General features: G+C 41.6%; 2 long non-coding RNA genes across 3 annotated transcripts; one reads left to right on the top strand and one right to left on the bottom strand.

Annotated features, from left to right (window-relative positions):
• Positions 1–6: 6 nt before the first annotated feature.
• On the top strand, positions 7–7,904 carry LOC143415981 (uncharacterized). 2 transcript variants are annotated; one of them, XR_013096406.1, is made up of 3 exons: positions 7–241; positions 5,260–6,444; positions 6,770–7,904. It is a non-coding gene; the product is annotated as an uncharacterized LOC143415981 (long non-coding RNA). The 2 variants fall into 2 exon arrangements; XR_013096405.1 differs by lacking the exon at positions 7–241 and adding an exon at positions 3,500–5,062.
• A 1,851-nt stretch (positions 7,905–9,755) lies between these two features.
• LOC143415980 (uncharacterized) lies at positions 9,756–11,298 on the bottom strand. Its single transcript, XR_013096404.1, has 2 exons — positions 11,210–11,298; positions 9,756–10,322 (listed from the first exon to the last, which is right to left on the bottom strand). It is a non-coding gene; the product is annotated as an uncharacterized LOC143415980 (long non-coding RNA).
• Between the last annotated feature and the right edge of the window lie 10,701 nt (positions 11,299–21,999).

Here is a 21,999-nt window from a genome sequence, read left to right as displayed (position 1 = left end):
TTTTGTGTTTGTTTCCAACAAGTTGCCCACCTCGGGAAACAAAAATGTGTTCTTTTACTTGTCAGATGAACATATGAGCCACTTTGACTCTTCAGTGCAGTGTGGAGCCTAACAAAGATCTGTTTTGTGTCCCAGCTGATCAGCAGGAGGAGGAGAGTCTGACGGAGCAGCAGAGGAACATTTTCAGCTACTTGGACTCAGCTCAGCCACTACAGAGGAAACAATGAGCTCAACACAGAAGGTGACAGACAGAGCAGGACCATATGACCAAAGATATTTATCACCATATACATCTGAACATTTGCCATAACGATGTAGCTGACGATATAATTGACAGCAGACAAAATACTTTACAGCTGCACAACTTTATTAAAAAGCCATCAATGTATTTTCACTGAAACAAGCAGCTGTTGTTTATGTGCATTAAAGTTATATAAAAATGTAACAGTGCAAATGCAAATTCCTCGCTGACAGTTTAACCAAAAGGCGTTTCCAGTGGAAACTGGCCGACACATCCTGAGCATAACCATGTATAATATCCACTAAACTTCAGAAGAGGTTATACAGTCGTGGCCAAAAGGTTTGAGAATTGCATAAATATTGGAACCTGGAGAAGTTGCTGCTTAAGTTTTTATAATAGCATTTTGCCTGCACTCCAGAATGTTATGAGGAGTGATCAGATGAACTGCATCGTCCTTCTTTGCCATGAAAACGAACTTAATCCCCAAAAAGCCTTACCACTGCATTTCATTGCTGTCATCAAAGGACCTGCTGAGACCATTTCAGTGATCGTCTTCTTAACTCAGGTGAGAATGTTGGCGAGCACGAGGCTGGAGATCATCATGGCTGTATCCCGATTCAGGTTCTGCAGCTTTAAAGTCCTCAAGGGCCGCGTACTCAAAGACCGCTAAGGCCGAAGTGCGAGGCTCGTAGGCTCGTGAAATGGGACGTCTAACCTCCGTCGCGCTGCCCAGGTTGCCTAGCAACCATGATACTAACAGCTGGAAACGTTTCATACAGCTTTGTTTGACAGAAATGAAGGAGAACATATTTAGTTCATTTGTTTCTACATGAGCTCTGTGTGATTTGATGAGTATCTGAGGCTGAGACCACAGGACTGTGAAACATGATTGTTGGGCTTCATTTCTGTGCTGAACAGTCGTTTAAGATTAGCTGTAAATAACAATTAGCTGATGTTGTTCATGAGACTAAAGTCATCTCACTGTGGTAATGTAAATATAATATGGCCAATATTATAGTTATTATATTAATCACTTCACTCACAGACAAGTATCTGTGACAGTGTGTATACAGATGTGTCATATATAAGAGACAAATATTGTTTATTTAATATGTTGGTACTAAATGTGGCTCAATGCTTACATATATGTGTAAAAAGCAAATGTAGGAGCTGTGATAACTGTGTCTGATAGAATGAAGAGTAGACTGATATATGAAATATTCCTTTATTGGGTGAGAAAATCAGACCATGTCATAACTGCTTTAAGTCACACAGAATAGATATCAGAGCCTTAAACAGGCTGACTTCTGCTAAATGGGTCAAACTGGGCAGAAAGTCTACAAACACATAACATCCTTATAGAATATGATGTAACACTATAGATCAACTTAGCTCAGAATATATAAAGCATATAAACAGTTACAGCAATATGATGCAACAAACACAGCAGCTGCTGATCCAAAATACTCAAAGCTTCATAGAACTGAAACAAACATTTATTTTAGCTCCATTCTGCTGCTGATACAGACTTTAGGTTTCTGAACATTAAACTTGTTGCTGCCTTTCATAGTGTGTAACTTGAAGGCCCTGAGTACTTTCTCCCACACTGGAAACACTGGGATGATCACATTATTTGAACATTACCTAATAAGACTGATTCAGCACAGACAGTTATGTTAAACTTTCCTAGCAGTCCTTCACAAACAGGGAACAGTCTGTCTATTCTCTCCATCTGTCAGCTGCTGCTGGCTCTTCCTCCTCCTCTTCCTCACACACTGCTGAGTTTGTCCTGGTGGATCATCAGGGCTGCAAAGCCTCACAGATGATGTGCAGCAGTGGCTCCCTCAGTCTGTCCTCACTCTGGACACTTGCAGTCGTCACACATGGAAATCAAATGTGTGATAAGCTGCAGGATTCAGACACAAGTGTAACTTATAAACACATGTTCATACTTTTATTCCACAATCAGAGAGAAAGAAACAGAGAGAGAGTGCAGGACAGACAGACAGGTGACAGTCTCAGGTGTACACACTGCTACACAACAGCACCAGAGAAGCAGGATTTAGTGTTTGTGTTATTACGAGTGTAAACAAGAAGAGTTCCAGATGGTGCAGTGGACACATGTGTGACTGCTGTGATTAAAGCATCTTTCTTTCAGCTTAACGAGTGAACCGTCAGCTCGTTCAAACACACGTTAAAGTGCGTTTGGCTCGACACCACCGAACAGAGGCAGCAATATAACACAGCTCACATTAACAGTGCAGTGGATCCTGCTTGTGCCGTGATGTTCAGGACTGCAAACCGAGCAGCATCACTGACTTTCAGCTTGTTGTGTTTGTGGATATATGACTGACTTTAATTATCCACAAAATCATCACATTCTCTGTCAGATGAAGGTCGACTATTGAACGGCGCATATTTTAAAGGCTTTAAAACCAAGTTAACGCTGAAAGTACAAACATCACTAATGTCACATAACTCTGCCGACAAGGCATAGCTATGGCTATGAAATGCTCTTTGTGTATCACTTCTTCATTATGAAAGATGTCATTAATGCACTAGTAATGTCTCATCTGGAGTATTGTTCAATCATTTGGTCAGCAGCTAATAAGACAGATCTTAACAGACTTCAGTTAGTCCAGAATAAGGCGTCCAGATTAGTGTGAAGATGTTCATACTATACTAATATTGATCAAATGCATGATAACCTTTCTTGGCTTCCTGTACAGGCTAAAATATTCTATGGCTTACTTGTAGTTCTAAAGAAAGCAATTCTGTTAAACACACCACATTTATTCTGCTCAGCTGCAGTATCCAGATGAAATACATCATCATATTACACAGTTTTCAACAAGCTGCAATTGCTCGAGTTAAAAGTAACGTTTTGTAAAACTGTTACATTTAGAGCAACTTTTAAGTGGAATAAGTTGCCTTAAAAAATTAGAGAATTATTCAAAACTTCAATGAACACTTAAAAGCCGATTTACAGAGCTTTTAGTTGTTGTAAATATTGTAAGACATGATTTGTTTTTGAAATTTGTGTAATGTGCCTCAATGTTATTGATATTATTATTATTGATTGCTTATATTTGAACAATTGTGAAACCTCACTGTGGATGTAAGAGTGAAATTATGTGGATATCTTGAATCCACTTTATTGTGTAATATTTTATGTGAGTATTTGACGGAAGACGAGCAACATCTGTTGTGGAAGCTAACGGGGTTCCTTTAGAATAAACAAACATAGGATTTATTATCACTGAATAATTCTGTATAAATCTATACAAATTATAGAAATATGTAATAGGAAACAACAAAATAATCTAAATTATAAAATTGTGTGTGTGTGTGTGTGTGTGTGTGTGTGTGTGTGTGTGTGTGTGTGTGTGTGTGTGTGTGTGTGTACAATCAGGAGGGATGGGCATGATTTTAGTGTTTGAACAGTCATGAATTATCTTTTTTTTTTTTTATTTAAGTGACATCAGAAACAGCAGCATGCGACATCACGTGATGGCGGAGCTTCAGTTCATCCTTTGTCATCTTTTTTTTTTTTTTTTAATAGGACAGGGGAAAGAATGAAAGAAAGAGAGGGAGAGAAAGAAAGAAAACCAAAGGGGAGAAGAGACGGTGAGAAGGGGGGGAAGAGAGAAAAAAAAAAAAAACAACAAAAAAAACTCCTGGGTCACCTGTATGGAGAAAAAAAACAAAAAAACAAACAGAGGAGACAGCAAACAACAAAGAGCAACATAATAATAGAAAAAAAAAGCACCATCACAATAAACTAGCTAGTCATAGATATCAATAGTTATTATTAAATAATAGACGATATTGTTCAGCACGCAAGATAGACAGCGCACAGTGTGCTTTGAGGCAGCAGCCAAGAAAGCTTTAGTCCGCGTCTGTGAATACCCATGTGTACACCTGTGTGCATACCTGTGTGGATCAGCATGCTTGCATTCCAAAGGTTTCTCCATGTAATGATCTGCTAGGGAGTGTGGGGAGCCACAGCCCTGTCCTTTATGGTATCAAGCGGGTATGGAGATCAAAACTCCAGACATCCAGGGGCCCCCAGAACACAAGAGACCAAGGAAGACCCACAGAGGGGCAGCTGCGCCACTGTCCCAGTAAGAGCTAAGGAGAGTCCCAGATGAGGGCTCATTCAGCAGCCGCGGAGCAGAAGCCAGGGGGAGTTGCAGTGATGCGCCCGTGGGCTCCGCCGGCAGCCAGCTGTGCCTGAGTGACCGAGCCCCAGGCCGAGAGGCCAGGGGCTCGGTCACCTCTGAAATGGCCTGAGCGAGCCGCCAAGGAGTGAGCCGGTGTGTACCCGGACGCCCACCCCCAGATACAAAGAACCACCAACGCACCGACACCTGAGGGAGTCCGCCACCGGCAGGGGAAGTGGTGGTGGGTGGAGATAGGCCTCCAAACCTTGGAAGGCCCGAGATGTCCCCAGAGAGGTGGTGTCTGATACCCAACCTGACATATAAATACAAAAATACAGGCACACACAGACACAAACATCCATTCCCACCCTCATGCTCTCATGTGCACTTCACACTCAACCGAGGTGGAGACAAATATAAAGAGACACTGTATACGCGATCACACTCCCCAAGCGTACTCTACAAACCGGGTCTAGGTACCCTTGCCCCTGGAGGGGGGAACTGCACCAAGACCCAGGTGGTGTTACCCTTTTCCCTGCGGTGGGGAGAGGCAGACCGCCCCGACTCCGCAGCAGCAGGGAGGCCCCACACCCCAGACCGCAGCCGGACGGCCAACTCCTCCTAGCCCCCCCGCTCCAGCAGGCCGCAGAGAACGGGGGTGAGAGAATTATCTTTAACAGCAGGTTGGATGTAATGTGTTAGAACTACCAGCAGGTGGGGATAAGAGACCTTTAAGGTGTTTGGTGCCACGCTCCACCTTCAGGTTTAAAACTAGTGTTAATGGAGTTTGAAGGTTGAGTTTGTTCCACGACTGCATTTCACTCACTGCCTCTGTTTGTATCTCTGTCACTGCAGGACCAACATGGAGCCAGAAGTCAGCGCTCTCAGGAGGCCGACAAACCTCACAGAAGAAAGGGAGAGAAAAAACACACCTGTGACGAGTGTGGGAAGGGTTTTACTGTGAGGGCTTCACTAAAACGGCATCAGGTCATCCACACTGGAGAGAGACCGTTCAGCTGTGACTTGTGTGGAAAGTCTTTTTCCTTGAAGCGTTCCCTAAAAAAACACCAACTCATCCACAGTGGAGTTAAAGCGTACAGCTGTGATCAGTGTGGCAGAGCTTTTACTCACAGTAGCAGCTTACAGAAGCATCTAGTTACCCACTCTGGAATTAAGGCATACAGCTGTGACGAGTGTGGGATGGAGTTTACTCTGAAGGCTTCACTAAAACAGCATCAGGTCATCCACACTGGAGAGAGACCGTTCAGCTGTGACTTGTGTGGGAAGTCTTTTTCCTTGAAGGGTTCCCTAAAAAAACACCAACTCATCCACAGTGGAGTTAAAGCGTACAGCTGTGATCAGTGTGGCAGAGCTTTTACTCGCAGTAGTCACTTACAGAGTCATCTAGTTACCCACTCTGGAATTAAGGCATACAGCTGTGATCAGTGTGGCAGAGCTTTTACTCACAGTAGCGGCTTACAGAGTCATCTAGTTACCCACTCTGGAATTAAGGCATACAGCTGTGACGAGTGTGGGATGGAGTTTACTCTGAAGGCTTCACTAAAACAGCATCAGGTCATCCACACTGGAGAGAGACCGTTCAGCTGTGACTTGTGTGGGAAGTCTTTTTCCTTGAAGGGTTCCCTAAAAAAACACCAACTCATCCACAGTGGAGTTAAAGCGTACAGCTGTGATCAGTGTGGCAGAGCTTTTACTCGCAGTAGCAGCTTACAGAGTCATCTAGTTACCCACTCTGGAATTAAGGCATACAGCTGTGACATCTGTGGAAAAACTTTCAGCCAGAGAGGGAACCGAAATAAACACCTACGCATTCACACCAGACATGATGTGTACTGCTGTGAACAGTGTGGCAAACAGTTTACAACAGACGCACACTTACAACGACACATGTTTACCCACACTGAGGAGAGACCTTATCAATGTGACCTGTGTGAGAAGACTTTTAAAGCTCCACATCACCTGAGACGACACCAACAGATCCACACCAGAAAGAGAGTCTACAAGTGCAGCTACTGTGAGGTATGTATTTATATTGTTATCTTGTCATTTTAGCCTGACTGTTTGGAACAACTCTGCTCATTAAACTGTGTTAGCATGTTAGCAATTCTACTGCATGGAAAAGCAGCTCTGAGTGATTATTCAGATTTTCCTTTCAGTTATGATTTTAGTATTACTGTAGTATTATGGTGGTAGTATTGTAGTTATTGCAGCCCAGTAAACTGAGTGTGTTAACTGAAACAGTCAAATGTAGTTGGACGTCTGCAGAGATGCTCTTTATTTCAGGCGACGTTCAGGATACAAATGTTGAAGGACTGACTTACACTGTCTTTGTGTCTTTGTTTAGAAGCAGAGCGACACAGATGGATCCAGTTCTCAACCCTGTCATCACTGTGGTGGTGGGAAAGACTTTCATTGTGACCTCTGTGGAAAAACTTTCAGTCGGCAAGCTGCCCTTAAAACACATCAACGTAGACACACTGGAGACAAACTGAAATACTGCAAAGAATGTGGGAGAAGCTTCACCACATCACATCACTTAAAACAACATGAACTGATTCACAGTGGGGTTAAAAAGCACCTCTGTGATCAGTGTGGGTCATCCTTCACCACTGCATGGAAGCTTAAATCACACAAACGAGTCCACACAGGAGAGAAACCACACAAGTGCAGACACTGTGAGAGAAGGTTCTCACGGTCAGGTCATCGTAACATTCATGAACGAACACACATAGAAGGAAACTACAGCTGTGACCAGTGTGACAAGAGCTTCAGGAATCTCAGTTCATACTCTGCACACAAACGATCCCACGTTACTAATAAACTGTTTCACTGTTACCAATGTGCCCAAACATTCACCTCATTGTCTGCTCTGTGCAAACATCAGCGCGATCACTCAGGGCTGAAATCACTCCCATCACTGGATCACAGTGAATCTGAAGACACAGAAAGATCCTCTGGTTTCTGTGTCAGACTCAAAAAGCTTGAGATCAGGCTCCACAGAGTTCAGATAGAATCATTTAAACTTGTGTTGAACTGAACTGGTTGCTGGGCTGAACTTCTACATAATACAGATCTACATGGGATCTTCTTTTCTGTTGTTTTACTGAGTCAGTTTTGTCCTTTTTTCTCTGTCCTGGTTTTGCTCGTCTGTAAATGATTGAAACTCAGTCAAATAGTTCATTGTTCTCCAGCAAAACGTTTTGGAAACTCATGTTTAACCTTTAAAACTCTGACATGTTTTAGCACACAAGGCTTCATCGGGGAGTTCACTCATGATTGGACCATGATAACAAAGGTTTTTAGTTCTTTCAAAGAGAGTCTTGGAGATGTTTGATGTTTCTGTTTTTCTGAAACCACCTGAAAGAAAAACTATTTTTCTTGCTTTATGTAGTGTGGAAGTTTTTAATGTTTCTTCATCTGTGATGTTCTTGAATGTGTTCACGTGAAGATGGTACAAATAAACTGTCCTTTCAGCTTTAGCTCCTAATGTATTCATTATTTATGGATGTAGCACAGCAGCCGTCTCTTGATTAACACATGGAGGGCTCGGGATCTGATGGTGTCGTCTCCCTAATTTGCCCACTCAGTAAATCTCACTCATGGCCAAGAAATTGAAATAAACCTTGTTTCCCTGCTGGATAGTGATCCACTGTAACTCTGCTCCTCCTTCCTGTTTAGGATTTCTGTGGCTGAAGTAAAATTCCCTCCATCCATCACTTATCCCAGCTAACCCAAAGTGAAATAAAGTTTTGCTCATCTTAAAAAAGCATTACAATAATGGGCATTACCAATGCAAACTGAATGATACAGAAGATGAAAGAAGAGACTTTGACGCGTCAGTGTAGCGCGTCTGGCGTGTTTGACTCGCGAATAAAACCACGCGCGTGAGTTTTTGTGTTGCATTTTGTGCATACGCGCGTTTCGCGTCTACCGCTCGAGTTGGAAAAATCTGAACTCCAGCGTCAAATCGCACCGCGACAACCAATCAGGAGCCTGGTGACGTGGCTGTTACCTAGGTCAAAGGGGCAGATCCAGCCAAAGCCTTTCATACTTCAATGGAGGGGAAGGCTAATCAATGCGGTAGCAAACAACTCGGAGCTGTACAACACCAGCTGCTTTCAGTACCGAGACAGGAATAAAAAGGACCGAGCTTGGAGGAAGATATGTGAAGAGATCGGGCAACCTGGTAAGTTCATTCATTTCTCTTTTGAAAGTTTTCACTGACCCGGGGAAGCCGCACAAAAGCTAGCAAGCCACCGCTATTTTCCCACTGACGTACAAATACCGTTCTGCTTTTATGCATGTTGTCATTTAGGAATATATTTTATTGTCTATTAATAAACAGCACACAGTGGTCCCGCTGTTCATCCGTCACTGCTTTGCTTTTTCGCTGATTTTTTATTGCACAGTACAGCATTGCATTCTGCAGCCTGATTGACAAATCTCCTGCGCTTGCCAAATTTATCACGTTTGGTTTTGATAACCATCGCGTCCAATAGAAAAAACAGCACAAAAACACCCATAACTATGAGCCTCATTCGGAAATAGACACCTGCACCGCGAGGGAAAAAGGCGCACGAAAGTGGCGGGCAGATGAAGACAAACCGCGGCATAATAATACTTTTACGTTTTGCAATCTACAAAGGTTTGCACTTTGAGAATCAATTGTGAGAACTGTGACCAGGGGCTAGTTATTCTGAGAACCCCTGCAATAAATGAGGGACCACTGTCTACTCTACGATTATTATATCCAACCTGTTAACATTTAATACTGTATTGATAGAACCAACTGATTCTGCAGCAGAGCATCCCCAGTCCCTGAGCTCCTGCTGCTGCACCCACAGATATGTACAGCAAGCACTGATACCTTTTTAGTCGGTGGGATTCCCTTGTGATCACCTTTACTAAATATCTAAAACCAATCTGATTATATCCTGTTATTGTTTTTTTTTTTTTTTCAATGTTGAAATTAAAATCTAGTAGCAGCCTTCTCATTTCTTTGTGTTTTGTGCTGTTTTACAGGCCCACAGAGGAGGACGGCTCCGAGGCAGATGAGGGACGGGTCCCAGGACGGTCCATCGGCGCTGGAGCTGGCCATCCTGGAGTCCCTGAAGAGGCCACACCAGTCTCCAATGGAGCATTTCCTCCTCAGCCTTGTTCCTGCTCTGGAGAGCAGCTGGTCCTTTTTATTCCTGTCTCTCTGTAAATTCTTATATTTTATATATTTATGTTTAATGTTTTTCTGTTTGAGACTTTTAATATTATTTCAAAAAAATGTTTATAATGACTAATGTCTCAGTTCTACTACACAGCAAATGTTGGCACACAACTTGACACATGTAGAATTTATTTCATATTATACTAATGACAAAATATACTGATACAGTGGGATGCAGAAGTTTGGGCAACCTTGTTAATAGACATTATTTTCCTGTATAAATCGTTGGTTGTTACAATAAAAAATGTCAGTTAAATATCATACAGGAGACACACACAGTGATATTTGAGAAGTGAAAAGAAGTTTACTGGATTTACAGAAAGTGTGCAATAATTGTTTAAACAAAATCAAGCAGGTGCATCAATTTGGGCACCACAAAAAAGAAATGAAATAAATATTTAGTGTATATCAATGTGTGTGTCTCCTATATGATATATGGGGTGCCTTTGTCTGGATGTGCTTCCCATCCAGAGCTGCACAGCACAGAGGAAAGTTCCAGCGCTCCTGGAATCCCTCTGTGATGGACCGCCAGTCTCCAGGTGAAGGCACAGCCATGAAGTCGTCCACTAGACAGTCCCAGATGGACGTCGCTGCCTGGGGGGTGATCTGGCTCACCGTGGACGCACCGACTCTGAAACTGAACGCGATGGTCCTGAAGGAGTCCCCGGTGACAAGGAACCTGGACAAAATTGTTCAAAATCAGTATTATGTGTACTGCAGTTACAAAATACATTATTCAAATTCCAAAATACTTTTGTGATGTCAGATATAAATCACAAAACTTAAATCTTACATAAAACCTTTTGTAATTATAAGGATAATTACAAAATGTATATTAGATAATATCTAAAACAGTTGTGTTTTGTTTTAACTTTAACATATCATAATTTGATTGGTAGCAACTTTCACAACTACAGTGAGCCAATCACTCATAATTCCTAAACATGTCAATCAGGTAGGAATGAAGTGAGACATTAATAGAAATAAAGAGTTGTGTGTTGACATGTAGCCCTTTCCTTGCTTAAATCATTAATATTTTTGAAAAATTAATCTGTGATAAGACAGCTTATCAAGATAGAACCATGTAACTAAAGATGAACCAAACTGTTCACAGTTTTATCTAACTCTGTTTTAATAAAGGCTGTGACCCCTGCTATAGAGTCTGACAGCTGCAGGGATTATATACAAATATTCAACTATCCCAGAATTAAACCAGGTCTAAATAAAAAGGAGTGAGTATCACTACAAGGTTAACTCAGTGGTCCTAATGCTACAGTTTGATATCAGCAAACACCGAGCGCATACATTGATGTGACACCACAGCCATGCTATCATGCAAACACTGATAACAGCATAAATCGAATTAAATCGGGACTTGATGAGACCTTCTGAGTATCACTAGAAATATTATAAAGAGTCGTCTCTGTACCACAGTTTGCTTTCAGTAAACACCGACAGCATTCACTGTTAGCATAGCACATCCATGTTAGCAGTGTATAACTGGATGGATTAGCATATTAGCACAGATATCAATAAAGGACTACCGTATTAAATAGTTTTACTAACCTCAGGCAGACGGACAGGCGCTCTGCAGGTGGGATTGAGCGTCTGTAGTTGGTGTCTAGGCGGGCGATGCTGGGACCGACGAGGGAAAGTAGGTCCTCAAACTGGCCAACGGTGATAGCGCTGGAATCGGCCGTCATCCAGGCGCAGCTCCTGGAGCAAGTGGTGAAACTCACCAAACTGCTCATGCCTCTGGAGGACCTGATGGACCCAGGTACGGCGAGGACGTCTTTTACGCTGCTGCTCTGCTCTCCACAGTACATAGAGAAGGGAGACTCTCTCTTCAAGCGCTAGCTCGATAGCTGCCATCTTGCAAAGATACCGGTCTGGCACAGCTCCCTCCCACATTCCTCCCACATTTCCGGTTCACGCGCGTCAAAATATCATATTTTGACGCGCGATGGATTTTTCTTGGACACGCGTTGAGACGCGAATGTACACGCGTCAAATTAGGGGCGTTTGGGGCGTTTTATTCGCGTCCATCGCGTTCGGTGTGAACACACCGTTAGTTGTTCTGCTGCCTAAATACCACAGGGTCTGATTATGAAGTTATTGAGCTGCACATACTTTACGACCTGCTTAAGTTCGAGGTCACAGCGTCTGTAGAGCAGCTGGAACATAATGAAGTCTACAAGGTTAAAGTTTTCTCTTCAGTTATTGTTCTTTCTGCTGCTTGGTTTGATGGATCTGAGAGCTTTTGTTTTTATTATTGTTATTATAATTATCATTAATATTTTACTCTCTAGAAGCTTTAAAATAGTGTTTGTGTTTGAAAAAATTGATTTAAGAATTGAACAGAAACATCTGTCCTTCTGAAAATCGCCCAAAGGCACGGAGACAAAGTCAAAGGATGCAACCTGTAACTTTCTCTTCCTTCATGTCAGGACCATCATCCATGATTTACCGTATTTTCATGACCATAAGACGCACTGTACTAAAAGGCGCAGTCTCAGTTATGTGTGCCTTTACTGTATTTAACACACACATAAGGCGCACTGGATCATAGGGCGCATACAAGTACCGTATGCGTATTTAAAAATAAAGCAGGAGCATAACAAAGTTTGGTACTCACATTTTTATCATCAATCAAACCCATCGAAGTCCTCATCCTCTGTGTCTGAATTGAACAGCTGCGCTAAATCTCCATCACACATGCCAGGTTCACTTTCTTCACTGTCAGAGTCACTTTCCGTGCCGTGCGGCTCCTCGGAAACGATGCCGGCTTTTGCGAAAGCTCGAACAACAGTGCCAGCAGACATGTTAGCCCAAGCATCTACAATCCATTGGCAAATTGTGGCGTAACTCGCCCGGTGCTGCCTTCCACTCTTGGTGAAACTGTGGTCTCCATCGGTCATCCATCGCTCCCAGGCCGCTCGCAGCCTTACTTTGAACGGGCGGTTCACACCGATGTCCAGCGGTTGGAGTTCCTTCGTCAGGCCTCCCGGAATGACAGCAAGCTCACAGTTCATTTGTTTCACTAGTTTTTTCACATCGGCTGTGAGGTGGGCACGCATAGAGTCACAGATTAAGAGCGATGGTGATGCGTGGAAAAAACCACCTGGTCTCCTTACATACACCTCCCTCAGCCAGTCTTTCATCATTTCCTTATCCATCCAGCCCTTTTCATTTGCCTTAATTATGATTCCTGCTGGAAACTTCTCTTTAGGCAAAGTCTTTCGCTTAAAAATCACCATAGGCGGCAGTTTCTGTCCATTAGCATGGCAGCCAAGCACAACAGTGAAAGAAGACTTTTCATACCCCGTTGTGCGTATCGCTACCGTGCTGGTCCCCTTCTTCTCCACAGTGTGACTCACCGGGATGTCGAAAGTGAGCGGCACCTCGTCCATGTTTGTGATGTGGCTGGATGTGTTTGTCGCCGATGTGTTTGCTGCAGTAGGAGCGGAAGATGGCCAGCTTTTCATTATAATCCGCTGGAAGTTGCTGCGCTACACTGAAAAAATGGGAATTGGGAGGCTTTTGAATTTGCACAAATGAATTTAGTTAATGCTACACAAGTCTTTCATGTTTCTCTTATTTACATGATTAAATAAAGTACTATTTACTTGATTATAAACAATACTGAAACTACTCATTTTTCTTGCATTGATTTAAAGTGACTAAATTAGAATACTAAAACCATTTTAATCGTGTTTGACCACAACCGGAAATGATGCAATATATTCAAAGACAACAACTAAATATGATTGGATAATAAGACCTAGTCTTATCCAATAAGACAACAACATAATTTAAGGAGAGCGCAATTGACCGCCAGATTCTGGAAGACTGTTCAGCCACATGCAACCACATGGCACTGAGTCAGGCATACCGAGAAGTAGGGTTGCCAACCGTCCCTTAAAATACGGAATCGTCCCGTATTTCGAAACAAAAGTACACGTCCCGTATTGAGCTAATAAGGGACGCACTTTGTCCCGTAATACAGTGAGAATCAAAAGTGGCCTATAACGTTTAATGGAATTAACGCTTTGTTTGAAAACATAATTCCCAGCCCCTCTCCTGCTTTGTGACCAATGAGCTGACAGCACACTTATGACAATAAGTGTATGACAATTCAGATTACCGCTCATCTCATTGGTCGAGGAAAGGTCGCTTGCGGAGAAAATACCGGAAGACAACAGATGACCACAACAAGAAGCATGGCCAACAGGGAAACAAACGCCGACACTGCGGTGCAAGTCTCGGACGACAGTACACCTAAAGCTGGGCAGACACTGTGCGATTTTTTCAGTCACGATATTCAGCTCCTGCTCAAACTGCACGATTGACTCGCAGGGTTAGAAGTTGGTAGGTCACGATGCAGGTCTCACACTGTGCCTCTGATGCGACCTGAGAGCTCACACTGTGCCTCCATAAAATTAAGGTTATAACAGAAAATCTGTCGCTCGCTCGCTCTCTCTGTCTTTCACTCACACAGACACACCACCACCACCAACTTTGCTAAATTGCTAATGAAAAACATTTATCAGGCAGCTGTGATTGAGCAGCAGTGTAAATCCAACTATTTTCACGGTTGTTGTGGTCGTGATCATTTTGTGATGCCACATCGAAAAGGCTCGGATGAGCTTTCCAAAGTTCTACAAGTTGTGCCTCCATCGCTTGTGTCCAGATCGCACGCTGCACAGCCGTGCTGCAACGTCTTTTTCACCGACGTTTACGTGTTTGCGCGTGAGCAGTGTGAGCGGCTGTGGTGAGACCCTCACGAGCGATTGATGATCGGGAGCTGGTCGTGAGGTGTTAATCGCTTCTCGTTACCCCACGTATACTACACGATGCACGACGCACGATGAAGGCCAAAATCGGGCTGATCACCAAATCGGTCGCACGACTCAAAAATCGTCTCAAAATGGGCCAAAAATCGCACAGTGCGAGCCCAGCATTAGAGCAGCAATATTTGTTCCCCTCAGAGAAAGGGAAGAATGGGAAAAGGAAAACACCTGGCTGGAAAAAGTTAATATGGGCATGTGCAGTGAATATCAGCGCTATGTGGCCAGAAGTGTGATAATATAATTTATTTTGTGTAATAAACAACTGCAAGGATAGATAGTCATCTATTTGTTGTAATCAATACATAAAAGTAATACATAGATGAATAATGATGATGAGTTAAGATGCGTAATCATGGGAACAAGCGGGTTTACAAACAGGAGCAGCTGATTAGCATTAGAAAAGCTGAAATAATACCTCAACTGAAGCCAATTGTACTAAATGCACTATATGTGCACTGTTACAAGAATATTTTTCTTTCTATTGTTTTCTATTATTTTAAGTTAAGCAGGACAGAGTTCTTTTAAAGAAAGATTTACTTATATTCTCAAAAGTTAAGCATGACAGGCTTCTGTTTAAGAAAGAGACCTGTTTTATTGTGTTAATGTTGTCATTTTGAGCTAAAAATAAATGGCTAAATGATCATTTGTTTCACATGTGTTCATATCACAAAGAATAGAATATGCATCTACTTAAATCAACTTCAAGTCAAATGGTTAAAAAAAATAATTTCACACACAAAAAAAGAGCTACAAAATTCACCACACTGGGAATGGTGAAGACAACTGGGTTGCCCGGCCCTGGCCACGAGGTGTCCCTTATTTATTTTTCAGGGAGTTGGCAACCCTACCGAGAAGGTAAGTAATTTAAATACATTTGTTTTAGTTGGGTACGTTTTCACAGAATTGTTGTAGTGCATGCTATATAAATAGCAGTCTGTAACGCATTTACATGTTGTTTTTACAGTGCTAGCTAAAGTTGGTATTAGCTTTGTGGCTAGAGCTGAAAAATAGTAACAAATTACACATAATCGGGAGAAAGCAGCTGTTGTCGGTCAGATATGGAATTTATGCATGTGACAGAGAGCACTGACGTTTTTTGATGGCTTAGCAAGTTAAAACGTCACTGAGAGAGCGCAATAGTGTTTGTGTTACTCGTGCTAGTTATGGCTACAGTGGCTAATTAGTCTGGCTGTAACCGTCAGAGTTTAAGAAGCTGGGAGCACAGTGCCATACCTTAATTCTTGCTGAGGACACACGCTCAAGTTATAATAAGGATCCTGCCACCTTAGACGTGGGTTTAAGAACCTGTGCCCATAAATGCCAAATCATTTTTCCATTTAGTCATTGTTTTAGGTGAAGTGTCACTTACTTGACTATTCTATTGGTCAAGCCCAAATAATACAGCAGATATCTACAAGGAGATAAGTTTGTTCAACAGAGTATGTCTTATTAAGTGATGTATTGTGAATTTTCCAACATTGTCCTAACAAAAATTAGGACCTTTTCCCCCACTTTTTTTCTACTTTGTGTAGAACATATGTGAGCTGCTTCTCAAAACATTATGTATAAATGAGAGAAAGATTGGTATTTTAAAGAAACCATTGATGCTCTTCTGGACTGGAATATCTTTTTTCAATTAAAATTAATGTTTTTTGTGATGGTGGAATTTTTACCTTTATGATTACAGAAGTCAAAACATCAGATGATGATAGCTTACCATCTAAACTCCGCATCTCTTGGCAAGTCTGAATTAGAGGTCTCAGCTGTATCTGCCTTTCTAGTGGATTTGCTTAAAGAGGAGATAGCTTATTATTATTAGGTACATATTCCCTGACATTCTAGAGGTCAACCTTGCACAGTGTGTGACATTAAAGGGCATAACGTATAGAAATGGAATGGCACCGGCCCAAAGGGCAGCAGGTGGATTGCCAGAATACTGAAAAACCATATCTGCATTGTACCACAGCATATTCTACATTGTCAGAGAGCTTGGTGGCTGGTACAGAGAGCACCACAGAGCTTTTGAGCTCAGCCCAGTATCCACAAGAATATTCACTCTGTGAACTCCTTGATACTTATCCATTGGTTGGCTATGAGATTGGATCAGTCCACATTGTGACTTTAAAAAGGCATATAGAATTAAAAGGTGTTCATATAAGTGTAATAGCTTCAGTAGCATGTATTTCATTAAATAAATTCTTCTTTTTTATGTCTGATCTTTCTAACTTTGAGTATTGGGTATGGATAGCTTTATGAAAACTAAACTGAAAGGATTCTTTCTGAATGTCTGATATGTAATTCTTTTTTGCCTACAGAGTTCCATGGTCCTAAAGACTGTTTTGGCTGACGGAACCTGTCGAAGGCTCACTCTCTAATGGAGCGCCTGAATCAACTGAGGATCTCATTGTTGAAGTCAAGAGACAGTGTTGTCTTCAGGGCAGCTTCAGTTTATGGATTCCTTATTTGGGAATGAGTTTCTTAACCTTACCTCAGTTTCAGAAGTAGCAGACAAAGGGACTCTTAAAGCTATTGACATCCCAAAGCCCACCATATGGACATAAAAAAGAGTAACAGAGTTGGTGAAACTCAAGATGGAAAAGACTTTTTCATACAGAAGACATGAAGTTGTTCGTGATGCACCAATGGTGGAGGCTTTCATGGCAAGATGGCCTGCTCTATTTGATTTCCATGAGGTAAGGTTTGCCTCATACACGGTGTTCTTGTGGTATTAGCCTAAAATGGTTAAGGCACAGTTGTTATTTGACAGCCCATTTCTTCAGCATGAGTGATTGCGGCCTTCTTCCAGGTATTAAACCTTTGAAGCTCATTCCTCTGTGCTCATGTTTTCAGATCAACGCTGAGTTTAAGAGAATTGCCACCATCCCCCCTCAGACAAAGTTCCTGGCTCAGCTGGCTCTCCACTTGGACAACCTGGTGAAGTTGGTCAACAGAAGAGGAGAGCTTGGACTAATACTGAAAAGAATTGTGGCATAAATGGATAATGTAAGTGATAAAGCCTCAACATTCACTTAACATGATCCTCTTTGGATGAAACTTTACAATTGTGGAAGATTTCAAATGTTTTCCCATGATAAATTCTCTCATTTTGTATTTTTACATCTGCTTGTTTTTTTAACCTTCACTTTGTCAACTTGTTATTAATTGCCAGTAAACCTATTATTAATTTGTGTGCCTTTACTTTAAAAACATTCATGTAAAGTACACTAGTAAAACTTAAATGAAGGACAAGGGCTGAATGAAGATGCTAATTACATACATTTCATTTCAGTGTGAAGATGTTAAGGGAGTGTGAATCTACATGGGTGAAGACCCTGGCATGCTTATCCAGGAGTATGTGGTATGTACTTGTCTTTTTTTTTTTTTTTTTTCGAATTTTCCACAGTGTGTCATATTACTTACTTGGCATGAAATGACTAACATGGCTTCTTTTTTACAGGGCATGGAAGAATGTGCCATCAGTGAGACTGTTGAAGACACCACTGTTTGAATTTATCTTCTTAAAGAGCAAGCTTCAGCAGATAAACAAGAGTTGTCCTTGCAGGCATCAGGGTGGCGAAGAATTTGGATAATGTAGCATTTGCTGTGATAATGCTATTTGGACTCATGTATGCATTAAACCTTGCCTACCCTGCTGACCTTCGCTACAACTTTGATGTTTTCCAGAAGGTTTTCATGGAACTGGATGGAGCTAAACTCTCTAAAGTTCTTGCTTTAAAAAAAACATCTGTTTCATTGAGAAGTCAAAGACTGCACTTCTGCAATTCTTTGCAGTTTTTCATTTTGTGTTCAGTAACGTTATACTACTTATGTTTTTATTGCTTTCCCCTCATGTGACTGCAATGCAGGATGATTTTTCCTTTTGGTATCGTGTTGTAAGAAATTTTTACTGACGATTTTTAGCAATATGTTCTAAACCAACCTTAATGTCCTGCTTACATGTTTAAAATGAATATTAAAATTCATGTAGGTGTTTGGTATTAGTTGTGTAACAATGTCATTTAAGGCTCAACTTAGTTGAAATCTTGTACAGGTAAATACTTGTACAGAAGCTGAAACTGTTGTCAAATAATACACAAGTTATATTTGTGTAAATCTGTTTATCCATAAAAGCGTGTTGCTTTTTTCAGGTAGTCTTAATTTAGTTTACATTTTCAATTGTGTAATTAATACAAATGTTATATGTAAGAGATGACAGGATCATCTATAAGCACTTTCTTTTATTTGCTGCTAAGGTCACTTTTTTGTGAAACATTTGCAAATATATTCTCAAACTAACTTTTTCTTTTAGCTATTTCTGCAGGCTATCTTTAAAAAATGTGTTAACAAGTTTATATGGATGCGATTTTGGACTTGTTCATGGCAGAATTGCTGCTTTCACTGCTGTTACAGTTTAATAAAGGTGTATTGTTCAGTAGCACTCACAGTCTTTGCCTTTTCTGTCAATAATGATCAGTTAATATTTCAATTGAAAAAATTAAGTAGGATTTAAAGCCATAATTTGTCTTGCAAGAACATAATTGCAATGTGTTTACATTACATAATATCATTGCGTACCACTGGCAAATAAAAATAAGTTGGTGTTAAATATTAAAATATATTGACATTATGCAATACATTGATATTATGATAATAGATTAATTTCAGTACATCAAACATGATTTTTTAAAGTAATCTGATGTAAATAAAATACTTTGATGTGACAAGCATTAATTACTTGAGGAAAAGTGGAAAATTAAGTCAGTCATACTTATTCATATTATGTGGGACCGATGTACACAATAAAATCAAGTAAATTGAAAGAACTTTTTTTTTCAGTGTACGTGGGATGACCGGCGTCAGGTACAGACTGCTATACCCTGCAAAGCTGTTAGTGACCCATGGTGATGTGAGGAAAAGCTTTACCGATCCCAAAGAGACCGTAGACTACGCGGAGAAGCACCTCTCCCACCCACCTTCAAATGTATTAAAAGCAAGGATATATCTATATGTCTAACGCTGACACAGCACTGTGTTTCTTCTTTTCCCTTTATATTCCATGTAAAGGTGAGATGTGGAGCTCTTGAGGCACTCCAGGAGGAATAATTTAAGAACTGCAGGAATACCAGAAGGCACAGAGGGACCCAAGATGACTGAGTTGGTTCACACCTGTTGGCGGAGGCGCTATCTCTCGAGGAGAAGCCACTCATCGATCGAGCACATAGAGCGAATCGCCAGCGTCCCAAACAAAGTCATCTTCCTCGGCCCATCATCTTGAGATTGCACTACTACCACATTGGTGAGGAAATTCTGCTGAAAGCTGCAGAGAACAAGAACCTGATGTATAAGGGTTTTTAAAATAAACATCCTCCCAGATTTCCCTCCCTCTGTTGGAAACGCAGAGCCGCATTTGCAAATATGAGAGGAAGACTACGTGGGATGACCGGCGTCAGGTACAGACTGCTATACCCTGCAAAGCTGTTAGTGACCCATGGTGATGTGAGGAAAAGCTTTAGCGATCCCAAAGAGACCGTAGACTACGCGGAGAAGCACCTCTCCCACCCACCTTCAAATGTATTAAAAGCAAGGATATATCTATATGTCTAACGCTGACACAGCACTGTGTTTCTTCTTTTCCCTTTATATTCCATGTAAAGGTGAATATGGAGCGTTTATGGAGCTCGTTTATTGACCAGCTGTCAGTTAGAAGGTAAGAGTTACTAGGTTAACAGAGGTTAGCAGTAACAGTACGGGGAAGTATATTGTGTTGTTCTTTTGTTGTTTTTATTTTATCGTACTTTACTTTGTTATTTTGATTTTACCTGTTGTGAGTGCTTCCCGTAATTCTCCTTTTTCTTGCGCCGCTGCGGCCAGAGTTCACAACATTACATATTTTTGTATCTATAAACAGGAAGCTGACACTCTCCAGACTTTATCAAAGGTGTGAGCGTCACAGCAGAGGCCTTTGTGTCAACGTAGCTGAAGACAAAACACAGAAACACACGAAGGAGATTTTCCTGGCCTGGATTTTATACAAATATTCTGCAGTACATCAAAAATGAAAGAAAACCATTAGTCAACATATGAACATCACCTCTGAAGTTACAGAGCTTTGATTGGAGACACAGCTGAGCGTTTTGCATTTTGCATAATTAATTACATAATTAATTATGTAACCATAATTAAATGGTTACATCATCTTTAAAGTCCCCAGAGATCAGGAAAAGGGCCTGAGGGTGTTGTGTTTGGAGTCTGCTGGTTACAGTGTGCAGGACCTCACAGGCTGCTGCAGCGTTAGCAGAGGGCGGGACATACACAGCTATCATAATCACGTGTGTAAACTCTCGTGGTAGATAGTACGGTCTCATGCTAACCGCTAGCAGCTCAATGTCCTTACAGCATAGCGTCTCTTTGATAGAGAAATGCCCAGAGTTACACCATCTATCGTTCACAAACACAGCCAGACCCCCTCCTCCCTTCTTACCACTCTCCGCTGTTCTGTCATAAGAGGCTCAGCAGCTAAAGCAGCACACCTGGGTCTCCCAGCCTATTAAAAGCAGCCCTTTGCTTCACCTGCTTCACTAAACATTATTATTTTAAGCAGAGTGGTGTGATTTATGTAGGCATTGCTGTGTGACAGGATGACTTTTCTTGCACACCCACCAAATGAGGGCGCACATGCTTCCACGCCCACTGGTGACTGCACACAGCCTTTCAAGGAAGCATTTCATTCATCCCTAACAAATGGAACAAAACACTGTGCAGCGTGTTCAGGTTTGAACGTGGCCCTGGCTTCTCTCTGCATCCACCTGGCACATGCAACACACATCCACTCCCTGCTGAGCTGCTTGTATTTGATGTGTTGAAGTTTTGGTAAAGTTTGAATAAATTCCACTTTATTTATAGGAACATTTCATCTGTGGACTCCTGCTTCCCCTCTCCTTGAGCCAGTTTGTGACGGGAACATGACATAAGAAAAGTAATTTATCCCTTTTTGATTCTGTGTATCTGGCGCTCATCCAGTGAGTTCACACTTGGCAGAAACAGACTGAATTTGTCTGGAGAACTTTGGCTTCAGCCAAGTTAGATAAACACACTGTGTCTCTGTCAAAACAGCAGTGTAGTTGTGGCACCCCTGTGAGGGAATGACCACATGAATATTATTTTGTGTAAAACACTCATGTAACGGGACATTTTTCATTGCTATATGTATTTATTTTCAGTTTCTTTAAGAGGATAGAAAATCCATGTAACAGGGATTCATTTTATGTTAGAAAGCAGTGAGGGCGGAACTTTGGTGCTTGCTCCGGGGTTTCGGGGAGCAGTAAGTGGAGCCCACCTTCCGCTGCTTCCTCAGACACGTTCTGGAGGAAAGCAGAGACGCATCGTGTCTTCCTTACTCTGCTCTTCACCTGCTTTTACAGGTCGGTACACGGTGCTCGCACCGAAAATGTTGTTTATTGTCACCATGGTTACCCAGGTTAATGTGAATGGGAGAGTTAAGGCGGT

The sequence above is a fragment of the Maylandia zebra genome, unplaced genomic scaffold (genome assembly GCF_041146795.1).
Source record: "Maylandia zebra isolate NMK-2024a unplaced genomic scaffold, Mzebra_GT3a scaffold11, whole genome shotgun sequence".
NCBI classification, from domain to species: Eukaryota; Metazoa; Chordata; class Actinopteri; order Cichliformes; family Cichlidae; genus Maylandia; species Maylandia zebra.
Note: the sequence above shows the minus strand (reverse complement) of the source record. Positions and strands in the feature narration are given on the sequence as shown.